Source organism: Lagopus muta, chromosome 14, assembly GCF_023343835.1.
Source record: "Lagopus muta isolate bLagMut1 chromosome 14, bLagMut1 primary, whole genome shotgun sequence".
Taxonomy (NCBI): Eukaryota; Metazoa; Chordata; class Aves; order Galliformes; family Phasianidae; genus Lagopus; species Lagopus muta.
This window is the reverse complement of record NC_064446.1, coordinates 4,864,306-4,888,083: the sequence shown is the minus strand read 5'-3', so window position 1 is coordinate 4,888,083 and position 23,778 is coordinate 4,864,306. Positions and strand designations below refer to the sequence as shown.

General features: G+C 37.3%; 1 protein-coding gene across 9 annotated transcripts in view; it reads left to right on the top strand.

Annotated features, from left to right (window-relative positions):
* TENM2 (teneurin transmembrane protein 2) overlaps window positions 1-23,778 on the top strand; it is a 1,003,091-nt gene that overhangs the window by 715,857 nt on the left and 263,456 nt on the right. The window lies entirely within an intron of this gene.

The following is a 23,778-nucleotide window of genomic DNA, read 5'->3' as shown; positions in this document are numbered from 1 at the left end:
TTTTAGGGACTGTGTAAAACAGAATGAGTTTTGTTAGTGGTATTTTATTGTTTTCTGTTTTGTATGTAATCATTGACAGCTTTTTCTGAAGCACTGCTACCTTGTCCCACCTGCTCCTTGTTGTTTCCCCAAGGGCAAAACTCCCTTGGGAGGAGGTGGATGTTTGTAAAACTGCTGCCAATATCCTCCTCACCAAAAGGTGAAAGAAAGAAAAGAAAAAAAAGATACAGTGACTTAAATCTGTGATATATTTTCCTGCAAAAATAATGATTTGGTGACACCTTCCTCCTGAATTCAAAACATAGTTTTAATTCACTGGGTATGTACACTTACACTAACTTATAGTATCAGCATCTTACTAGCTCTCATGAGGTCTTTTGTATCAAGATTGCAGTTTTTGTCCTATATTTGCCTGCCTAATGAGCTGAGAGACATCCTGTTATTTCATACTTTTCTTCCTTTACAGCTGTGACCTGGTATGTGCATGAAAAATATCTTTCCATTTTGGTGTCTCATTTAAGCACTTAAGTAAATGGTTTGCTGAGTTTGGACCCTAAATAGGAATAATATTCTGCTTGCTTAGACGAAACATGAAAAACTTTTCTTTCTGCTCCCTTTTCTTTTTTTCTGATGCTCTTCTTTCCTTAGTCATTTGATTGTTGGTGAAATCTAATGAATGGAATTATGCTTTGAATGCTCAAACAGTGACTGAAACAAATATTGAGACAATTTCATACATCAAAGCCTGGGAAGTGCTGAGCATCTGCAACCTTTTCGTAGTTGATACAACCCATGAATGCTCAGTATATTTTCAAAACAGAGATGAGGCCACTTTTGTATTTCCATGTTTCTTACAGGAATGGGAACCAGAGATTTTGGTGATTTAATTGCATAATTCTGATATGTAATAGTAAAATTTACCCCAGATGGCATCTGTATGGTTTGTAATGAAGTTGGAAATTGTATAAACAGTGAAAATGTTCAGATAAATAACTTAGCAGTTATTCAGTGTTCATGATTGTTGGTGTTGCAGAAGTGATTTTGGCACTGTTAAAATGAATGGGTTATTATATTTAGGCTATACTAGATCTTAGTTATACTTGGGTGCATTTTGCAGGATCATAGAAAGGTTTTGCCTTATAAATTGTATCCGTGTGAACAATGTCTTTTCTTGTTTGAAGCCTTGGGGATTGTAGTCACATATCATACTTTTTTCTTTTGGTTTTGTTCTTTCCTTTGAGAGCCTGATACCCTCCCCAGTTAAAATAAGTTTGTTTTCTATTTTGCTTTTAATTTTTAGCATTGTGTTTGTTCAGGGTTTTGGAAACAATGAAGCACACAAGGATATTATTAGCAATTACATAGAAATAAAAAATACTTGACAATAGTATTAGTTCTAATCATAAGCTGGGTGGTAAGGTGCATTTAACAAAATAATTGAACTAAGAAAAGCAACAGAAAAAAAATAGAACTTATTTTTACTATTTAAAGATATATGTATGTATGTATAAAATTACTTGGACATACCTAACATGGGAGGTAAAGTAGTTCATTGCCTGTCAAGAAAATTTGCACTGTGCTTATGGATACAGGTGTTCTGAGTGGCGTTGATGTCAGCCAACTGTATGATGTTAGTAATTCAGGGGAACTGACCAAAGCCAAGCTTTAACTCTGGTCTTTTAAAAAGTGCCATAGGATATTTTACATCAATCTAGATGCTGCCAAAAAGAGACAGATGGCTCTAACCTTGTTTTAAAGCCTCAGCTGGCTGAGAAAGCATCCAAATAGGGATGCAAAGCTTTCAATGTGCGTGTTGTTTAAATGGAAGAGGAGTCTCTGCATCATCATAAATATTGGAGCCCATAGATTTTTTTCTTTTAAAGGTATCCAGTTATTCAGTGATCTCATTTAGTTGAGGGATTGCTTGGTCTGTGTTGTGACAAAATTTGAGATGTCTTTATCAATGCAGCCTTTGCTAAGGAGAAGGGTGTCACTGATGTGGAACAAAACAAGAGGTTTTTAAGCAAGTAATGGGAACAAAGGTTAAGTGCTGAATATGGGTATTAAAATAGAGCTTCACATACACAGGCAGAAGGACAGGATGATTTTTTTCAGCTCCATGTTCAGTCTTTGGAAGGAAAAAGAATTAAAACTTCCTGTCCAAAAGTTGTCGCTTTTTAGTATGCAGAATAAAACAAAGTCTCACTTTTTCTGACTTCTCTGCTGGGAGAAGAACGGCTGTTTATAAATAAATAATAGCCATCCCTAGAAGTATTCAGGGCCAGGATGGATGGGGCCTTGGGCAACCTTGTCTGGTGGGAGATACCTCTGCCTATGGAAGGGACGGTTGGAACTAGACAAGTTTTGTGGTCCCTTCCAACCAAAACAATCTGAATACACGAATAAAAAAAAATCTAACCTACCTCATAGCATTCAGAATTCCAGAAAGAAAGAAAAAGATTGTAGGTTCTAGGTTTGGCAGGCATTTTTAATAAATAGTGTTGGGAAAGTTTACAGTGTTGTCAGAATCATTAATTCATTTGAAGCATTCCGATTGGATGGTGTTGAGCAATAGATAAAAGCTAGGGACATTATAATGCACTGTTTAATGTATGATTTGAATAGGATGGATTTTGTGCTTCTCACTGAATAATGAAGATAAAAGAGCCTGTTCCTTTTATAGCTTCAGCAAGCCAACATGAACATTAAGTGCAACAGGAGACCTAGTGGGTAGAGAGAAAAGCTTGTGTATACGGTCAGCAAATTATAAGAATGTATTACAGTGCAGGAACAGAGTTTGTCCTGGCAGTCTTTCTTCTGTTTCCTATCTTTTGGTTCACTTTACAGCCATTGTAATGCGATTTGAGCATCTTTGCTGTTTGTTTTCATGTAATGATCCTGAGTAAACTGTGAACAGGTAACTCTGGACTTAATTCAGAGACTTCAGACTCTGCTACAAGTATAATCCTGCCAATAACAAAAGGAGATTTGAACGACTATATTTAATATGCTACCTATTTGTTGTGTTGTTGCATCAGTCCTCCAGGTATCTCAGAAATGGATGGTAATGCATGGTGCGCAAGTAAGTTCTTAAACTGGCGTTGGCAAATGATCAGTTGTGCACTGTTATGACAGAGATTATGCCTTTTCTGAGGAATGAAAAGGGATTGGGTTTTATTTTGCTGTGTTTGTGATGTTTTGAAACAAAATGCAGCTGGGCGTATAGAGATCTGATTTATGTCTCTAATTTCTGTAGGGCTTGACATTTAAAATCATCAGTGCAAATGGTATATCGATGTCCAGTATCCTTCAGGTACAAATAGGTTCTTTTACTTTGTTTAAAATTGTATTTAAACTCCAGGATTGGTAATTCCATTTAAGTCACCATAGTGATGAATTAGTTACCACTGCTTCCAAAGTGAATTTGTCTTACTGAGGATTGCGTAAGGTTGTATTTTGGGAAGTTCTTTTATTTTAACATTTCAAAGGAAATTGTTTGAAAGATAGATGAGGGAAACCTTTTCAGCATGGGATTTTAATGAGGATTTTGTTAAGATTGTAGAACTGCTTTTCATGCAGCATGCTGTTTTGCTAAGAACTGATTCTCTAGATCATCTAAACCAGAACTATGCGATAAAATAATATGAATGTAAGAAATTTCGATGGGGATGGGGGTGGGAAGGAGGCAATTTGAAATAGAGAAACGCAGAACTTTTTTGAGTCCTAGCAAAGCAAGTTGATACTTCTAGTGGGTGCTCCTCCTAGGGGCAGACTTAACTCTCACTGCATAGTATGTCTTGAAAACACCAGCATTTGAACTAAAAAATTTGCAGAATTTGCTTGAGAAACAAAACAGATTGTGTGTTGAAAGACTGAGCTACTAACAAAACCCTCTATCACAAATATCAAATTTATACAAACCCATCTCCTGTGTGTTGCACTATGTCCTAGAAAACTAGAAACCATGAAAACAGGTGGTTATATTTTAAGGAGTTCTGTGACAGCTTATAAAAAATGTCATTTTCACTTTTTACATGAGGCTTCCACCTTAACAAAACTGATGAAATAGGTGGTAATTTTTAACACAAGCAGTGACAAAATAAACACCATCTGCTAGCGTTGACTTATTCCATGTATTCTCATGCTGGGTGATTTTATTTTACTTTTTTTCAGAAATAGTTAATGACACATCTGCTGTGTGGTGGAGGTGCATTTTTGGACATTAAATGTGGACATAAGTTTAGGGAAAACAATAATGAAACTTTGAAGAAATTGAAGGAAATATTTAACTATTGAAAAGAATGGGCAGAATATGTAGCTCTGATCATAGAATCATAGAATGGCTGAAAAGGACCACAATGCTCATCTGCTTTCAACCCCCTGCTATGTGCAGGGTCACCAACCACCAGACCAGGCTGCCCAGAGCCACATCCAGCCTGGCCTTGAATGCCTGCAGGGATGGGGCATCCACAGCCTCAACCTCCTTGATGATCTGTTTATTCTTTAATCTTAATATTGCATCTGAAATATTCTATATACAATTTTTCTTTCAAAATACCTGGTTATCACTGAAAGATTTTCACTTAGTGCTTGTTTTATCAAGCAAACATTTTTCCACAATTAGTTTCTTAGTCCTCTAAGGGCTGTGAACTGAGGACTGGGAAGTCAGACCAGGTTCAGATGCGGGCTATCAGTACCAAGTTTGTGTACATGTGAGAATATTTAAGGGAGTAAAGTGTGCAGTGCAGTCACTGCAATGCAGAGCAAAGTAATGAGTTTAATCTGAAGGCCCAGATGAATAATGCACTGTAAGGAATTCCACATACAAGCAGAATTTTGTTTACTTCGCTACCTCACTGTAGCTGCAGCTCCTGATCCTGCAAAGGCCTGTCCTCCCTGTCCCCATGGAGCTGTAGGACAAGGTGTGATCGGCTGGAGTCCTGGGTTATGCGTACGCAGGCATAATTCATTACCATCTGTGCTGTGGCATTCTTTATTCCCTTGGTGCCCCTGTGTCGTCCTGTTGGTGAGACGATTCCTGCCCTGTGACCCTGGAGAGCAGCCTCTTCCCAAATCACCACAGTGTGTCCCCCTTTTCCTTCTCCGTCAGCAGTGACTGACTTGTGGAAATCCTCATTTAGCATTAGTGTGATCTGTGCTACAAAACCCAAGCAATTAGGCAGCTAAACCTGTGTTTGCTGTGCCAAATTATATCTCCCAGTTCTATTATCAACGTAAATAGAGTTTAATAAATCTAAAACACTAAACGTCTGAGTTTCCATATGGATGGGTGGATATTTAATTTTAAAGATTTTGAAATTGAAATTAAAGCCATGGCTTGGAAAGCCTAAAAGAAATCCTGAGGCTGTTTTACTCTCTATTGCATGGAAAAACAGGATGGACTCCACGATGTTATGAATCCAATTCCTTAAATGTCTGCACATTTGAAAGTCTCATTGAAAAAGAAATCAGCTGTTTTCTTGTCCTGCCACCCAGGTCTGCTTAATGACTCGAAATCATTCTCCTCCTATGACTTGCAGAAAGAGTTTTGTAACTAAAAAACTGTGAGCAGTGTAAACAGAAAATTATGCTCTGCAGAAACACAAAGATTTTAAAAGAAATTCTTCCTCTTGTTTTTGTTGGAAGACCTGAGACACTTACTGAGTACAAAGAAGCATTTGAATTACTTTCTCATGGTTGCTTGCTTTGGAAATCTTGATAGAAACATGTTTAAGAGTAAGCATCTGTACCTGTAGTTATTTCAGTTCCTATATTCAAACTTCATTCTACTTTTTTTTTTTTTTTTTTTTTTTGTAGTGAACATGTAGAAAAGTGAAGGAATATATGATTAATGTTAACTGTTCTGATCAAAGGAAATAAAGCAATCTGATTTGATTTAGTGTATTTTTGTCTTTGCAGACTGCACAGTAATTGAAATGGGAATTCATATGAGTTGCACTGAACATACACTGTATACATTAGTGAGCATTTAGAGTCATCTCATGTCCTTAAGCAGTCATAAACAGATTGACATAACTTAACTACTTATATTAAATACCTTTTGACTTGCCCTGATCTCTGTGAACATTACAAGTTATCGGATGTCTTTCAAAGACACCCTTATGTACGTGTGTCATCATTTATGTTAATCTGAAACCTTTCTCAAGCTGCTGTGCAAGAAGTTACGGTGAATAATCCCTTACTTATTCATACCCATATGTACGCTGTGAAACTTGAGTGAAGCCTAAGACAAAAAACGCTTTTCTTTGGTTATCCTTGTTGTTTTTGATGTGGGTTTTTTTTTTTGTTGTTGTTGTTGGTTTGTTTTTTGTTTTTTTTTTTGTTTGTTTGTTTTTTGTTTTTTAATTAATGACATCAATCCCTAATTTGCATTTACTTATATCCACTGTTTGGGCAAAAGTGGAGGAAACATTTGCATCCAAAGCACTGCTTTCTTTGTGGATATGCTTTTATGATCACTTTATTTAGTTTGGATTATGAACTGAACAAATGTTCATTTTCCAATGTGGATCTGCATCTGGGGCAAAAAGTATATATTGTCAAGTGCAATAATAATAAGAAAAACAGAACTGATTACATTATATTTTTCATACATATAAAGAACTAGGAAATGATGACAGTAAATTATTTTAAAGCGTGTCTTGTCAACTCTTCCTCATATTAAAGGTTTTGCATTGACAGTGCATAACTACATTCTGAAGTTGTCAGAGAAAGGCCAAACATTTTGATTAAAATGTAGATAGCAGATAAGATTTGAATCTGAAGAATTGAATTTGCTTTGGATAATAAGCTGCGGGGAAGAGCTGAGACTTGTGCAGCGCGTTACTCGACAACCACAACCTCACTGGTACAAGTGAGTTGACGTTTTTTCAACCAAATTCACATTATTTCTCATGACAGTAAGATTTGTAGACGTCTGGTAATATCTTTTCATGAGTCTTTGAAATTGATTTCCTTAAGCAGGATCATTAGGTGCTAATATTTATTCCAGTATAATTGTTCCGCTTTTATGAGGAAAGGTTCAATAGACTGAATGTGCTTCAGGGTTTTCTGTGATCTACAGGCTGTTTTACTAAAAAAAAAAAAAAAAAAGAAAGAAAGGCTTTGTTTTCTCAGTTAAAATCTGAAGATGAAAATATGTTGCGTCAGATCCCACATGGCTTGAAATACCTGGTCCTGATTAATGAAATCATTGAATGTGGTGTTAATGCCAGGAGGTCCCAAAGGGAAATGAATTGACGTAATCTTTTTTAAATAAAGCATGATATTTATTTGATTGTTAAATAGCATTTGTCAATGGAAAATTGAGTGCGTGTTGGAAGACTAAGGGCTCTGCCTCTGTAAAGAATTCAGGTGGCCTCTTCCTCTAGATTCCAGAAGTCTCCAGCTGCTGTCTGGCTTGCAGAATCCTCAGCCTATTTTGAGGAAATTATTTTGGGGAAACATAATATATGTATATAATATATAATATATTGATGCATCTTTTATAAAAACAGCTTGTGCAACTTCCAGTGACTTGATACACAGTACAGACTAAGCCATACATTCTAATTTATGAAATGACTCTCAGAATCACTGGAATTGATATATTAAGAGTAATAAAAGAGATCTCTTGTTTTAGCTGCTGTCAGGACTCATTCCCTTTAAAAGATATCCTGTCAAAATTAACAACAGAACAGCCCTTGTACTCAAGTTTCTGATTTTCTTCTGGTCTTAGCAGTAAGGTTTGGATCCTTCATTTACAGATTAAACTCACAAGTAGCTTCATTTATAAGTGGGTCTCTGAACTTTGTCTTATTAAAAGTGTTTTTTTTATTTGTTGTTTTGATTTTAAATTATGAGCTCTATATTTTAATACACGTGCATTTGAGTAAATTTATGGTTTGTATCAACAGTCTCCTGAATACAGGAGAGTATGAAGACTAAAACAGGAAATTAAGATCAGAGCTGTTAGTGCACGGTGCTTCTATGTGTAATAAAGGCTTTGAATAAAGTATTCAAGTTCTGCAAACAGAAGCAGAAATGAAATGAGGAAAGTATGTTTCTTCTGGATACTGATGAATCTAAGGAAGATGGATAGGACTAGCATTTATTGCATTGATTTCTTCATTTTCTAAATCAGTCCCATGATGCATACTATTGGCATTCCTTTTAAGGTGGCTCAGAGTTGGTCAAGTCAAAACAGCATCAGGAAACAGTGTGTCAGTTCAGGCACGTGTGGCTGTCGGAGCAGTAACTGCTGGTTAAGTCCTGGAGTGAGAGAAATATGTAAAGCTCTGCAGAGGTTGGTTATTAGAAAAAAATCTGCAATGCTATTTGATTTGTGTTCTTCTAAATGTGTGGCGGTAGTTGAAATCAAGTTGTGTCAGAACAGAATGTTAAGCAATGAGAAAGGATAGAAATGTCTTGGGCTTAATTATATTCTTATACAAGAATTTATGTAGTAAATACACGTGAAGATTGATAAAGACATAATAACCTCCAGGTTGAAAAGAATGAGATCTAAGCAGTTGAGCTGTTTTATATAAATTAAGAAGCTGCTGCCCTCCTTTGGGAAATTTATATGAAGTCCTTCCCAAGCAAGAACACTTTGTTTGTAACTGGGCATACACAGCTTGGCACAGTGGCTGGGGAGTTCAGCAGTTCAGTGGGACTTTCACAGCGATTAGCTCTCCAGAGTGAAAATATGAGGTAGAATAAGATGGGAGAAAGGATTAGAATCGTTCCATGGTCAGTTTATTGGAGTTGGTCATTGGGGTACAGACACTGCTGTAGCTTCAGAGCTTCCTGATGTGATCATTCCCCCATGATTTAGCTTTACTGTAAAAATTAGAGGATTGAATTTGAGATATTTTGAGGACTAAATTTAAAACTTCTATTATGAATTTTGAATTTTTTCTATTAGAAAGATAAAACTCATTCACAGAATGCTTTTGCCTCTTTTTTCTTCTTTGACAATTCAATACAGAAAAATCTCTTCTTCAAATTCTTACACAGAATATTCATACTTACCCGAATTCCTTAGTCTGCTCTTATTTAACTAAGTTAATTTAAATGTTGTTCTAAATTTAGTTCTTGACCAAGTCAGGCTTCTGAGCATTATTTACATGACAATCAAATTACCATGTAGAAATTCCTGCTCCTTTAGCTTCCTAGTTCTCACCATACCAACATCTACTTTAGTATTTGCTCTTTTTTTTTTTTTTTTTTCCCCAATCTGAACCTAAATTTGTGCCACTGGAGTAATCCTTTCTTATGTAAGCTGTGCAATTGAATCTAGCCTGTTCCTGCAATTCCTCTTAAGTCTTTTTTTTTCATAAAAGGAAAAAATAATCAGGCGTTCAGACATTTTCCAAGATCTGTTTGAAGAGTCATCTCTTATCTTTCATTTGCTGTTACATTGAGGTTCCTGAGAGGCTGTCCCATATGAAATGCACCTTTCTCTTTTTCACCTCTCTGTGTTGCAGAGTCCTGACTTCTCATTTACAATGACATAGCCTGCAGAGATTTAGAGTTAGGTGTTGTCATAGTATTTAATTAATAAGTATTTACCTAACTTGGAGGTCATAGCCCTTGTCTAAACAAACCACTAGAAAGTAGAATATTTTCTACCTCTGGAAAGTTCTGCTGTGTTTTTAATAACATATTTTTAATGTGTTTCCAGTAAAACTGCCAAAAATAAATGAGATAAAGATAGGATTGTTTATTCTAAGCCTTGTTTCTTAGTTGTTGAGCAATGAAGTAAATAGTGAAATACAAGGAAAATTATTTGTACATAATCTGTGCATCTGAAAGATGTGGTCTGTTTATTTTTCCTCATATGTAAATCATTTGAGGTGAGTGGTTTTGGTTGTTACAAGGGCTTCTATGAAACTCTCATTATTGTGGTGCAAACCTTACAAAGTGTACCAATGATCCTCCAGGATCAGTATTGCTGTGCTGCTTCTCTTGACGCAGTGACCTCCTTTTAAAAACAAAAACAAAACAAGACAAACAAACAAAAAAAAACCCAATACATTTATACTTAAGTGTCTTTTTATTAGGATAAGCAGACTAGAAGGCTATTCAGATCCTAACGCTCCCTATAGTTCAACCCCTGTGGTTTAGTCTATATCATCAGAACTCCAAATCTGTGCTCAAAAAATGTTTCCTCAAAGTATTATGGTGTTACTGTCAACTGATATTTGTAATGCTCTACTTTTGTCAGTCAGATATTTTTGTCTTTTTCAGTAACGACAATGTACTTTTCAAAATTAAGTTACATTTGGACCATTAAACCTTAGATTTCTCTTGTGTAGTACCTAATGTTACAAATACACGATTATATCCTTGTATTGCATTTATGCCCAAATTTTGGAAATTTGATGGAATAATGCACATTTCTGTGTCACTGCAATCCATAGTGTGGTTCCTGTTGACTGTTGACTTCAACAGGGTCAGTTCTCTACTAGTGTATATCGAAGATGGGATACGAGCAGTATTTCATAGCTGCCTACAGAATAGTAACTGAAAGGGGTACTCATTTGAGAAGATTTCAGGCACAGCAAAGAGGAGAGGTTTCTGACAAGTGATACACGGTTCCTTCTTGTGTAGCAGACAGTTGTTTCTTTCAACCTTTCTGTTCTTGGGCTGCTTATATCTGCAGCCACTATTAAGCTGAAGGAGTATAGCCAGTGGATGTTTTGTGCAAGATTATAGGTTGTATAATGCAAGGAAACGAAGCTTGTTGAAATGCAAAATTCATTGGTCATTCATTAATTGGTCAGAGTACTTAATACAGTGGGTCTTTTCAGAGTAAATGCTCAATCCTTTCATTTTCTCCAGTTCCGTAAGTTCTTACAGTGCAGTTTTTTCTGATCCTTCCCAAGGAAGTGACATTGTAGAAGCAGTGTAGCTTTTTACATTTTATTGTTTAATTTCTTTCCAGAAACACAAATCTTACCTGTGCTCAGGTGTACTGTGTGAGCCTACGCCTGGAACAACTCTCTTTTCCTCTTCTCTTTCGCTCACCTTGCTTAGAATAGTAAATGCAGGTACTACTCTTGAAATGAAACGGTATCATATAATAGAAGAATTATTGATGACTGCTTATTTTTGTTATTGGGGAATGTGTACCATGCTGAAAAAAATTGTTCTACAGATGTGTGCAATAAATTCTGTAATCTCTGATATTAAAAGCTTATGTAATTTAACTGTTTCTGAATTCTCATAATGGTGTTAGCTTTTAAACGTAGTCACTGTCACCTTTTTCTCATTAGTCCAGAGTAACACTGTGGTTCTTCTTCCTCATAGGTGATGACTGTTGTCTGTGGCACTATAGGGTAATTAAATTGCATTTCATTTTGAGGGATACAGGTTTAAATAATCCAGTATGTTAACAGACATCTCAGTAAACATGTGCTATTAAATTTTTGATGCTTAGAATGATTTTTTTTTTCAATTTCATCTTCAATTTTTAGACTCCCCTGTGTCATCTCATAGCTATTCTGCTAGTAAAACTCAGCTATCATTTTTACTCCTCTCGAGGCAGAGTATCTTGCAAGCAAGTACTTCCTAGTGCTAGCAGACAGAGGGCTGTGGTTCACTACATCACTACATGGTTAATTCTTGATCTTTAAGTTGTATTTGAACTTACAGGCTTAGGGGTAAATGATTTCATATGCACATTACATCAGACAATAAGTTTAAATAAATATTAAAGCTATATGTTTGAAGCTGTTGTTCCTTTATAACTTTGGAATAGAGAGACAGTGTTTGGCTTTCAGTATTTCCTTACTGGTATGAAAACAAGTGGTTTTCTTAGGACACCATTGCATGAACTCAGTATCAGTTTTCAGATATCTCTGGAAGTTAATATTTTTAATGGATAAAATTTTAACTAGACAGTCTGTAAGGTCCAATTTTCACACATTTAGGCCCTAATTCTACAACTGAATATGCACAGCAGACTTGTGTGCATGTTTTGGGTGTTCTGTCATTGTCTTTAAGTACCAATAAAGGAATTGAAATTAGAAGGAGAGAGAGGAGGAAGAGAGAGTTGCTTTTGTGCATCCATGTACAAATCTCTTTCTGTTCTCGTTTGTTAACATACACCACAGACCAAATAACTAATTCTCCTTTCTGAATCAATTATGTAGCTAATACCTGATGATGATTATTATTTATTTGTTTGCTGAATGAACAAACAGCAATCATAGCATGAAAGGTGCGTTTGTTGGTAATACGTTCAAATGGACAAAGAGAAAGAAGATTGCTTAGCAAGAAACCAGAGGATGAAAATATTCTGTAGTGTATATTTGTTAAACTATAGAAAAATATGTTAAAGTGTATGTATTATGCTCTAGTTTAGATGCACACATAGAAGTCTTGAACTGTATCTTCTGTTTAGCAAGAGGTGCTCAGGAAGAGCTGGCTGCTGAGAACCTAGAGGAAGTATGACAGAACTGAAGTATTCTGTCTGAGGAAGTTGAAGTAGTGGAGAAAGTTTTGCGAGACACTCACTTTCCTGATGAATTCTTTGAAGAATTTTATCAAAATGTAGTGTTAGATAGTGTTAATAACTGTTCTACAGATTGTTTATTAGATACTTCATGAATTGGCTTGAAGGAAACCATTGACAGCAGTGACATCATATTTGGCTAGTCTGGTGAAACAATCTCCTCTGCTAATGCTATCTCTGAAGAAGGAGATCAAAATCTGTGGTAAGCTCACCTCACACTGTCTTTATTAGAATGCCTGTGGTATGTGGGCAGTTTTGTTAGTTGATAACCTCAGTCAATTTGGAATCCAAAAGGTTGTGAGCATCCTGATGTGAAAAATAAATTCCAGCAAATAATTGATGTTTTGAAACAATCAAGATATGCTTTATAAATTATTTTCGTACTCCTAACAAAATCCTGTGCCTTCACAGTACTTTGCCACTGCAGATCTGTACTGCAGCATAAGTTGTGCTTTCGTGAGTGACCGTGTTGAGATTTAGTGTATCATCAGTCCAAGGTAAACGTGCACAGTGTAAGGTGTAGGTAAGTAAACAAAGTATTAAACATAATCTAGCAGCTGTTTCAACACGATGTCTTTTTCAATAAGCTGAAGTATTTGCTCAAAAGAAATCCAGTGTACGCTTTGTATTGGATTCTAATCAGCCAATTAAGGGACTCAATTGCCAGACTAGACGTGAAAATTAGTCAAAAGTGAACAGGACTTGTTGAAAGCTTGCAGTTTGTGCATTGCTTTAAGCAGTAGTTCTGTGTTCTGCCTGGTTTTTAGCTGAGTATATATACATGGTTCTTTGAGGTTGGTACGAAGTAAAGCACGTGAGTCGGTAGGATTCTGCTAGACGGCTTTAAGAAAACATTTATCCTTCCTGTGGAATGCTTCCTAATACAGTTTTGTATGTACAGTTTCTGGTGTTCAGAAGCCTCTGAAGCATGTGATATTTGGTTTCCATGAGTCTTTACTATCTGCCAGTTATCTCTGGGTGACTTTCTTCTGCATCTGGGTCAGAATATGGTTTTCTTTGGCATAACTTTATCTTCTTTTAGTTTTCTTGTTGTAGTTGTTGTTGTTTGACAGCGTGAGACCTCTTTTGGAAAACGTTTTAAATTACAAGTATTCTACTATGTCTGTGTGGTAAAATTAGAGGATGTCATATTTGCTTGCTCAGAGCAAAGACTTGAAATTGAAGCTTTGCATTTCTTGATGTTACTTTGTCTTGTTTTTGGAAGCCCCCAGTTGTTCTGAAGTGGAAGAAAGCATTGGTCACTCAGGCTTTTGTGCCATAGCTGTTGCGTACAGGGAAAGGTGTGGTGCTCATTTTGAACTTTGTCTTGTTTGCGTAGATATAAGTTCTGCAACTTGGCTGACAGTATTTTGCGTTGCATGCAGCATCAGCTTCACTTGTTACATACATCATGTACATCTAAAATAAATGCTACTGGACTATTAATAAAAGAGTTTTTGTGTTTGTGTGTAATGTGCTGCTATTTATAGTTACTTTTAGAGTTTCAATCTACAGTCTTTGTCTCAAGAGCAATTTAGCTCACTCTCATTTCTTCCACTTAAAATTGTTGATTAATCCCCAGCTGATATTTCTTATGTAGCACTGAGCAGCTCTTACTCTCAATGATATTGGTGATGTTGTGTAGCATATTTTGTTCTTTTACATATCTCAGGCCGTGTTTTGATTATTTTTTTTCTAGGATGTTGCCATTTAAAATACTCCTAACACGTTGCATCAGTTGCCATAAATTACACATTTAGATTAAATGCATGCTGTATTAATGCAATTTTAATACTCTTCTGAATTTGCCTATTCTTAAACATCTGTAACCCTTGGATTTCGAGGCTTGGCAGGATAATTCAATCCCACTTCTAATTTCTTTCTAGATATGGTATAAATTTTACCTTGCAGGTAATAGGAGAGAGTATGTCGTGCAGCAGTGCACCTGGTGATCTGTGTTGCTGTAAGTGGCATATATTTCATTAAATTGATGCAATAAATTATGTTATTACTATTTCATAATTTTTTTTTCTAAGGAAAAATAAATCTGAACTCATGGAGATTTTTGTACTTCTTGTAAATTTAACTTGTTATTCAATAGTCATCTTGAAAAAATGCAATATTTGCAACTGGACAGCAAAAAAAAAAAAATGAAGATAACATAATTTAACATGCAAGAATTCCTACAAACATTAGAATTACAGGGAGGCAGGTCTTTATTTTTAAATCCACATTCAAGTTACATTATTATATTGAAGTGTCAACTAATTCTTTCATATGTGTGGGAAGGTCAGCAATACAGGAATGGTAGCGATTTCTCGCTAAAGAAGAGTGGTGACGTTTTGCTTTATTGTTCATTGAGGGCTTTGTTCTGACAGAGATATACGACATGCTTGGGGTTAGCAGGAGAATGTGATTTCATCATTGAATGGGAGCGCTTTGAAGCAGTCTTCCCAATTTACAAATAAGTTATGAATGTGCCAGGTCTGACAAAGAGAAACATTTATTCTAATTCCTGAAGCTATGATGCTGGAATTGCATGAATACTGTCTTGCTGTCAGCTATTTCACAAAGGTTTCAGTTAATAATTTTTTTAAGAACTTCTAGAAATAATCTCCATTAATCGTGTAAAAGTGCATTATATAATTTGTCAAAACAGTGTATATATAGAGAGACCAGAAGACTTCATATTGTCTGCATGGATGAGAGGATCTGATATACTTTTGAAAGCAAGTGTAGATCCCTGATGTAGTCAGTAGCAAAGGTAGCTTGTATCTTTCTGTTCCTGCACCTATTTCAAGTACCAAGAATGATGTCTAAGTCTACAAAATGTATTTTTTTCTAACAAGAGTGAAAATGAGCCTAACCTTAGTTAATTATGTGGTTCATGGGTTGGATAGAATTAACTTGAGAAGAGGTCCTTTCTAACCAAAATTGTTCTATGATTTTATATAACTCTGTGTAACTCTGTGTCATAGGAGGAAGATAATTGAATAAGCCCTGAAAATTTGTTTCCTGAAATCATAATCTTTTGACATGAGTGTACACACTTACTCTGCTAGGCTTTTTGATATCATTTTCAGTGTTGCAGAATCCAGAATTCAGAATCCAGATCTTTGCTCGGTTCACTGTATCACTGCAGGATGTTCCAGTGGCACAAGAAACAAAGGTGTAGACAGCCTCTGTGCTCAAGTAAGAGGGCTATTCCAAAAGTAATGCCTACTACTTTATTATATTGACTTTTAATGTCAGAGGTGGATGTTGGTGGGATGGCAGCAGAGGTTGAACCTTCCCACCTGTGTTGCATTACATTTTTGCCATATGTCAGATGACAGCAGACAGGCAGTCTGGCAAAATGGCGTCTGACAGGAAGTGCGCATGGAGCAAACTTGAGTTGAATTCCTCCGTGTGGAAAAAATGGCACCCAATGACATTCATTCGTTTTTGCTGAACGTTTACTGAGACCTAACAGTGGATGTGAGCACAGTGAGATGATGGTGGTATATTTCGGTGGTGGCAACAGCGACAGTGGGCACCTCCACTGCTGCAGTCTGTTAGAGCTCAGAATGCAGGCTCTTTGTCATCAACCCCAGGCAGTGCTGCAGGCTTGGGATAGAATGGCTGGACTGCAAAGAGGAAACAGACCTGGGGGTATTGGTTGACAGTCAGCTGAACGTGAGCTGGCAATATGGCCAGGAAGGTCAATGGCATCCTGGCTTCTGTCAGAAATAGTGTAGGCAACAGAAGCAGGGAAGTGATCATCCGTCTGTACTCAGTCCTGATAAAGCTGCCTCTCTAGTGCTGCATTCAGTTTGGGGCCTCTCACTACAAGAAAGACATGGAGGCTCTGGAGCTTGTCCAGAGAAGGGCAATGAAGCTGGTGAGGGGTCAGGAGCACAGGCCTTATGAGGAGTGGCTGAGAGAGCTGAGATTGTTCTGTGTGTAGAAGAGAAGGCTCAGGGGAGACCTTATTGCTCTCTGTAACTACCTGAAGGGAGGTTGTGGTGAGGGGGGGTTGGCCTTTTCTCCCATGTGACTAGCAATAGGACGAGAGGGAATGGCCTCAACTTACACCACGGGAGGTTCAGGTTGTATGTTAGGAAATACATCTCTGAAGAGAGTGGTCAGGAGCTGGAATGGGCTGCCCAGGGAGGTGATGGGGTCACCGACCCTGCAGGTGTCCAAGAAAAGTTTAGGTGATGTACTGAGGGATGTGGTTTAGTGGGAAATATTGGCAGAAGGTGGATGGTTGGACTGGATGACCTTGGAGGTCTTTGCTAGCACCTTGGTGTTTCTGTGATTCTATGAAAATACATAGCTAATGATGGTGACTGTTGAAGAATAGTGTTTTGTAGCTGAGAATTCACCCTATCAAACAGAGTTATTGTGCTCCTTTTATCTGTTGTAGTGTTTCCATGGAAATAAATAGGAAGCATTACTTTTGGAGCAACTTGTGTAGGTGACACCTGTATTCCAGATGTCCAGTATTTCCCAGAGATGATCTTGTAAACCACCTTATTTCATCATTAAGTAATCTACTGCATATGAGATAGGAGTATTTCAACGTCTGCATTTGTTGAATTGTAGGAGCAAATTGTAAGTCATTTGCTCAGGCTAGCGGATGTTACAGGCAGACTTGTTATGGAGCCCTATTGCTATTTGTAACAAAAGTTGAGTTTCCTCACAGTATGATATCAGTTTCATAGCGTTACAAAACTGGCAGGCTGCCAGCAAGGAAACACAGTTTTTGTCTCAGAATTTTTGGTGGAAATTTGCAATGGAGAGTAATGTTGGGCTGTGCTTCACAGGACCGTTCCTTTCCTATAATGAAATATTTTCCTCATTCACATCACATTAAGTTCTCTACTGGGGATGTTACTTTATATACTGGACGATAACAAGCTGCTGACAAAGATTGCCCATTTCTTGTTAGACAGAAAAGTGCAGCTGGTACTTTCTCTGCTTGTGTGTCCTATCCAAAACTGCTGAAATGGATGCCTACGTGTACCTGTGGAATGTGTTATCAAAGAGAGAAATGACATCCATGGCAAGTCTAAACAGAAAAGCTGGCTGAATCATTTGTTCTTCACCCTTATGTTAAGGTTTTCTTGGCTCTCGAATTTAGTATGGCTCTTCATAGCATGTTTTATGGTTTTATTGTTTCTCTTTGATTTTCGGTTAATTGAAAAATGGGTAGTTACAGTTATTGTAGGATTACTGCAGCCTCAAGCAGTGAGGTTGTGAGGAGTTTTAATCATCGTATGATGCGTATTTTCACCCTCCAGAATAATTTCTTCAACTTCCAGCCCTTATTTTAATTCCCCTGTCTGAAACAAAGGTATTTGGTAAGATGTGGTATTTGAATAATGATGTTGAGCCTTTTGAGAAAAGATTGTCTTCTTTCTGTCAAGGACACAGAATATGGAGAAGAAAACTGTTTTTGTGAATCCTATCAGAGGTGTAGGTTACTAAAAGAAAATGAAAAAATGGCCAAGATAAATGCTGTAGTTTAGACTGCAGTGTGCCAGTATGTTTGGAAGAAATCAGATGGGAAATGGACAGAAGAGCAAACTGAAGTAAGAATAGCCATGAGACATTCAGCAGTGATCAATGAGTATAACTAGGGATTCACCAAAGTAAAACTGATCAGAAATTGTTGGACTTGTTCACCATAACCTAAATAATGTGCTTTCATGCATGCGTCTTGCAAAAGGTTTAGGAATCAATTGTTTGAGCTCCTGTGCCCTGTTGTATGTTTTGCTTACTGAGCCACGAAATATGTTAGAAAAAAAAAAAGGGGGAGCATGAGTGAAAGCAGTAGGGCTTCTCAGCAGTAATTCGTGAGCAAGCTAGCTGCAAACAGCTAGCATCCATGCAGGGTGCCTGATAGCAGTGGCTGTTTTCCAGCCTGACTCATGCTCACTTGTGATGTGTGTAAGACTCTTCCGTGCCACACCTCTGTGTGCCTCTGTTCTGCTGGCATGAGGTGGCTGATCATGGAAACAGGGTTCGTCTGGGACCCAACAACACCCTGTTCATGCTTGGCTGCCAGAGCAACTTGTTTGAGCCACAGGAGTCTGCACTGAAATCAAAAAAGGCATTAAGCTATTTTATATTAGAAGAGAAGCTATTAATTTCATTGAACATCAGAATATTTTCACAGTGTGCATCTACACTTACACAAATCTCTCATAAATGTAGCTACTTTTATATTATTCTTATACCTGATTTTTGTTGAAAAATAAACACCCAACTCTGATTAGTTAATACACACAATTTTATTCATTGATTAGTAACTGAAAATTAAAAAAAACAGCAGAAGTAAAAGATGTAAACTTGCTTCTTTTTGGTAATGAGTATTTGTTGATTTGTCAGTAATCAGCAAATCAAATATTTGGAAGTTTAGTCGTTAACTAATAACCTAAATGGTAGTTTTGATGCATCAGTTAGCAATCAGTGCTCTGCTGCAGACTGCCTGGGTGAGTCCTCAGATCTGCATTGTTTTTTGTCTTGTGCTGTATACATGTAGAATACAACAAGGAGGGAGGAAATGAAGGAAGAGCAATTTGCATGCTGGTGGTATGTCAGTAAGCTTGAGTTCATGGGAGGGCTGACTGTTCAGAAGTTGAGCGAGTTGAATGCAGGACATTTGGTTCAAAGAAGCAGTTACAGGAGCTATAAGAGAAGGATGCAGAGCAGACTGCAACAAATAATGGAAGGTTTTTATAGTGTTACACAATTTTCCATTAACTGAACAAAAACATGTGGAGCAAAAACATGTGGATCAGTCTCATTAAGAACGAAGTAGTGTGAAATGGACATTATAGAGAGAAGAAAAGTGGCATTTCACTTCGGGAAAGATAATAGTTTGGTTCAATTAGATTACCGTCACCTTGGAGGAGTTTTGGGAATGACAGTCTTGCTGTAAAGAAAGAGCCGTGTGTTAGAGGCATATTGAAGTTTTGCTTGTTGTCTGTCTTCATGATTAGTTCTGTGATGTGATTTGGGCATTTAGGATAGCCATGGTTTCACCAAGCAGAGTAAAAACATCAAGAAGGAACCCTGAGAATTGAATGTAACGTTCATTTTACTCTTATGAATGTCATGTGGGTTTTTGTTGGTGGCTTTTCTTATTGCTGCTGTTGGTTTTCCTTTTTCATTTAAACATATCACTTGCTGAAATATAAACTTTGTCCTGATTCCGTAAGCTGAACACCAAGCATGTAGGCAACTGTCTTCCTTCCTCTGCTTTTTAATTGCAGAGATTTGGAGGTGTTGGTAACCTGTATCTCTAAATGTATCGGCTATTCATCAGCCTTTTTTTTTTTTTTAACTCACATTTCTGTGCCTGACTGATGATACTTCGCACTGCACAGCATCTATTTATACACTGTATAAGCAATAGAAGTGCCCAGAGCAATCTTTCTCTGCCTTTTTTTTTTTATCACCAGTTCCATAGCCTCTCATGGGCTAGTGATCTATGCTTCAGTTGTTCCAGGATGTAAGGCTTAAAAATTCACCACTGACCTGGCCCAGGATTTTGTGATGCATCCAATGAACAATGGTAGTTTTCAGGAATCCCTAGCAGTTGGCAAATTTGGTATTTCACATGGTTGTCAGTTACCATCTTTTAGTCCCCTTCTGTTCAATGGTCAGTGTTGTTAGAATTGTATAGAGGCACAGCACAGAGGTTTTCTGTGTCTGATGTAAGGCATTTTCTGAATCAGATAAGCTAGAGCTTTTGGCGCTAATCCCTAAATCGAGCAGACAGGTGCTCTTTATCGTTTTCTGGTTACAATAAATAAATTAGTCACAACTTTTCTCCTCTGTGTCTTTGAGCTCAGTGTGTGACACAGTGCGTGCCTTTCTTTTGTAGAATCCACTAGTTTCCTTTTCTTCTTCCCCCCCCTCCCCCGTAATTGTATTCCCCTGCATCTCAAATAGTTCGTTTAAGAGGTAGCAGACTTCCAGAGGATTTTTGATATGATCACCCGTTATGGAGATCTCAATCTGTTACACAGTCACGATTCAATCTGTTAGCTAGAAAGAAAACTTCTTTAGGTTTTAAAAAGTTTGTAACAAAATGAAACAATTTGATATGCAGTTAGCGGAGCAATGTCATATTTACAGTAATGCTTTAATAAAAGTGTGATTACATGGCAAGGAACTCAAACTCAAACTGAGATGATGGTGTGAAGGACCGAAGGATAGAACTTAAATTGCAGAAAATCGATTTTACATCTGAGCCTTATCTGAAATATGTGCCTGGATATTCAAAAGAAAAGTAGGGTCTAGAGGGAGAGAGCTGTGTTTTTAACTCCTGGGAATCCTGTGATGGGCAAGATCACTGTTTTGCAGCTGTGATATTTGGTGTAACACCACAGTTCCACGTGCTGCAATATTATGCCATGTTCAGGTCTGTGCAGAATAAGACAAAAATGATAGCTTTACCCAGGTATTTGTGGCACCAGTGTAGTATCTGGCACCTGGGCAACCTCTTAGTGATCATTAAGGATGATTAAACAAATGAAGTACTTGCATAACAAAGCTTTTGTCATGTAGCATAACTTGTTTGGGGGGATTTGAGCACAGTAGGAGGCTAACGATGGCAAAACTTGTAAGAAAACACCCACAAAACAATTTCGGTTTTCATCTTTTGCAAGTGGCAATGCTGGTGTGTGAATGTTTGAAGTGCTTGTGTGGAGGTCAACATCTGATCGTTTGCATGTCTCAGGAATTCGTTGGTTACATAGTTACATTTTCCCCATATGTGAACACATAAGACAGAAAAAAAGTATTTATTTTGATGGATAAATGTTATTAGCCTTGTTCAGTGTAAGAATGCAAACACATCAGGCTCCTTTTCTCCAGCTGTACCCCTTCCTGCAGCCTTCCTCATGCACCAGGCAGAGCTTTTATCCATAAGGTCATGGCACTTGATTATCTGCTGTTAAGTAGGACAGTGTTTCATTTCCTTTGTGATTCCACAGCGTTTTCAAATTCTGAGACTTCAGTTTGAGCAGAAAATATTTTGATGGCGGTGTATCCTCCTGGTACCTCTGGGTTTCTGATGTGTGCTGAGGCAGTAGCAGCTGGGTGGGCCAGCAGGGCTGTGCAGAGCTCCCGGCGCTGCACGTGGCTCCTGCAGGGTCGCTGTGCCTCAGGCTTTAGAGGGAATGCCAAGGAAGTGCAAAACCCTCTAACCTTTTTTTATCGCTCTGGGGCTGGCAAAGTTTTGTAGCACAAGACTGGCAGCACAGAGAGAAAAATGCCTGTAGTGCCTTTAGTGAATGGAGCAGATATTTTGTAGCTGAGTTTAAAATGCCTCTGCTTTTCTTGGCTTCATCTTCGAGGAGTCCTGCGTGTTGCAGAGAAATGCTTAATTATTCAAATTCTAACAAAAATAATAGTAATTTACAAATCTCATTCCAAAATCATAGTTTAATTACCATCATAGACAATTAACATTCATTGTCAGTACAGTACCTGTTGAGATAAAAATGTACATTTAATGAGGAAAGTTATTTCAAATATGAATTGAAAAGTCTATAAAAATACATGCAAGTGTGTGTGTGCATGCATGTAGTATATGTGTGTGTGTGTGTGTGTGTGTACCGGGATGCTTTTGCATGAATCCTCGTGTACAACCAAGGTCTCTTTAGGCACGTTGGATAAAATCACATCCTGTGGTGCAGTGGATTTCCACTGTGTGTGGTTGTGTGGCTGAACACGTCATCTATTATGTACAGTCTTATAAAACTATTTCAATGTTCCTTGTGAGAATTGAAGACCCCACATTGTCTAAATTTAAAGATGACTAGAAAGAGTTAAAATTCTGATCCTTATTGTCTAAAGCACCAAAAAATTTTGAAGATACTGTAGTTTCCGATGAAATATCTTGGTGTAGTACTCCAAATATGTAGGGCTCCCTATGAAAAACTGTTACAGTGACTCAACTACAACAGCAGTTGGTGCACTGGTCCTGTTCCTGTGCCAGACCTGACCTGTATTCGGTTTTTAAAAGCCTGGGGATCTGCACTTGCATAAAGAAAAATAGAAGTAGGAAGGAAATTGCAATGATGGTTGAAACTTTTGTTGATTTTTTCCAAGGACTCCTACTGCAAAGAGTAGCAACATTAAAGAAGAAATATTTTTAAACCATTTTTCCTGCTGACCCTGTTGAATTTATCTATCGTGTTGGTTCTTCTCAGTTTTGAACAGTTCTGCTGCGTATGAGGAAGATAATATTTGCACATTTTATGTAATTTATCATCGGAAATGAACCCATTGAATTCCTAAAATGCATTCAGCTCTCAAAATACTGTAACTTGTACTTAAAAGACAAATGTGGAGGCGGTTTTACAAGTAAGCTAACATTATAAAGTATTATAAAGCGAAGATAGGGAGGTAGCAGTAAACACACATTTTAAAAATATATATTTTTAAGCACTTGTCAGAAACGTTAACCTGGTGAGATGTGGAAATGTCAGGCACATTACATGCGCAGGACGCGCATTTGGCATTTTGCTGTCAGCAGGGGAGATCTTCTACAACTAATTCCTCAGGAACCACACGCTGAGTCTGTCTGCAGGGAGGAAAAAGGGCTAGGGGTAGAAACATATATTGTTTATTTTGTGAAGATGTATTATGGGCTATTTTCTCCTTGAGAGAAGACGGTGAGTTGTGTCACTCATGCTCTGTGATAATTTGGGGGAGTTAGCATAAAATCCATGTTTTCCATGAAGTATCAGTCAGATGGTGCAGTTCATTGGTTTTGCAGGTACAGAAGGGTGAATAACTAGAATGCTACTTATAAAAAGGTTGAAATAGCTTATCTTGCAAATTGTGTGTGTTTAGTAACTGTGACCTGATGCTGAATTTTGGCTGTTAGAGAGAAATCTGCATAGTATTGCTATACTGTGGTCTCCTTTTAGACATGAGAAGAGGGAATAGAAAAAAATTAGTGTTTATTCCCTGTTTTAGCTGCTTTAAGTATTTCCCTTGTATCCCATCCATTCTGACAGGTCTTGTTTGCTTTATTATTGCATTTAAATAGAAAAGCCAACTCCCAGAAATACTACTGATAAAATTATGGTTGTTTTTCAGTCATGGATATTTAATTAAATACTGTCAGTGTCATTCGTAGTGCAAAAACCACGATGTGAAATGGACTTTAAGTATGATCGCAAGCTCAAAATCATCAAGATCATATCAAATTATTGCATTAATGATTACACAGACTGTGGTAAGTAGTTGGC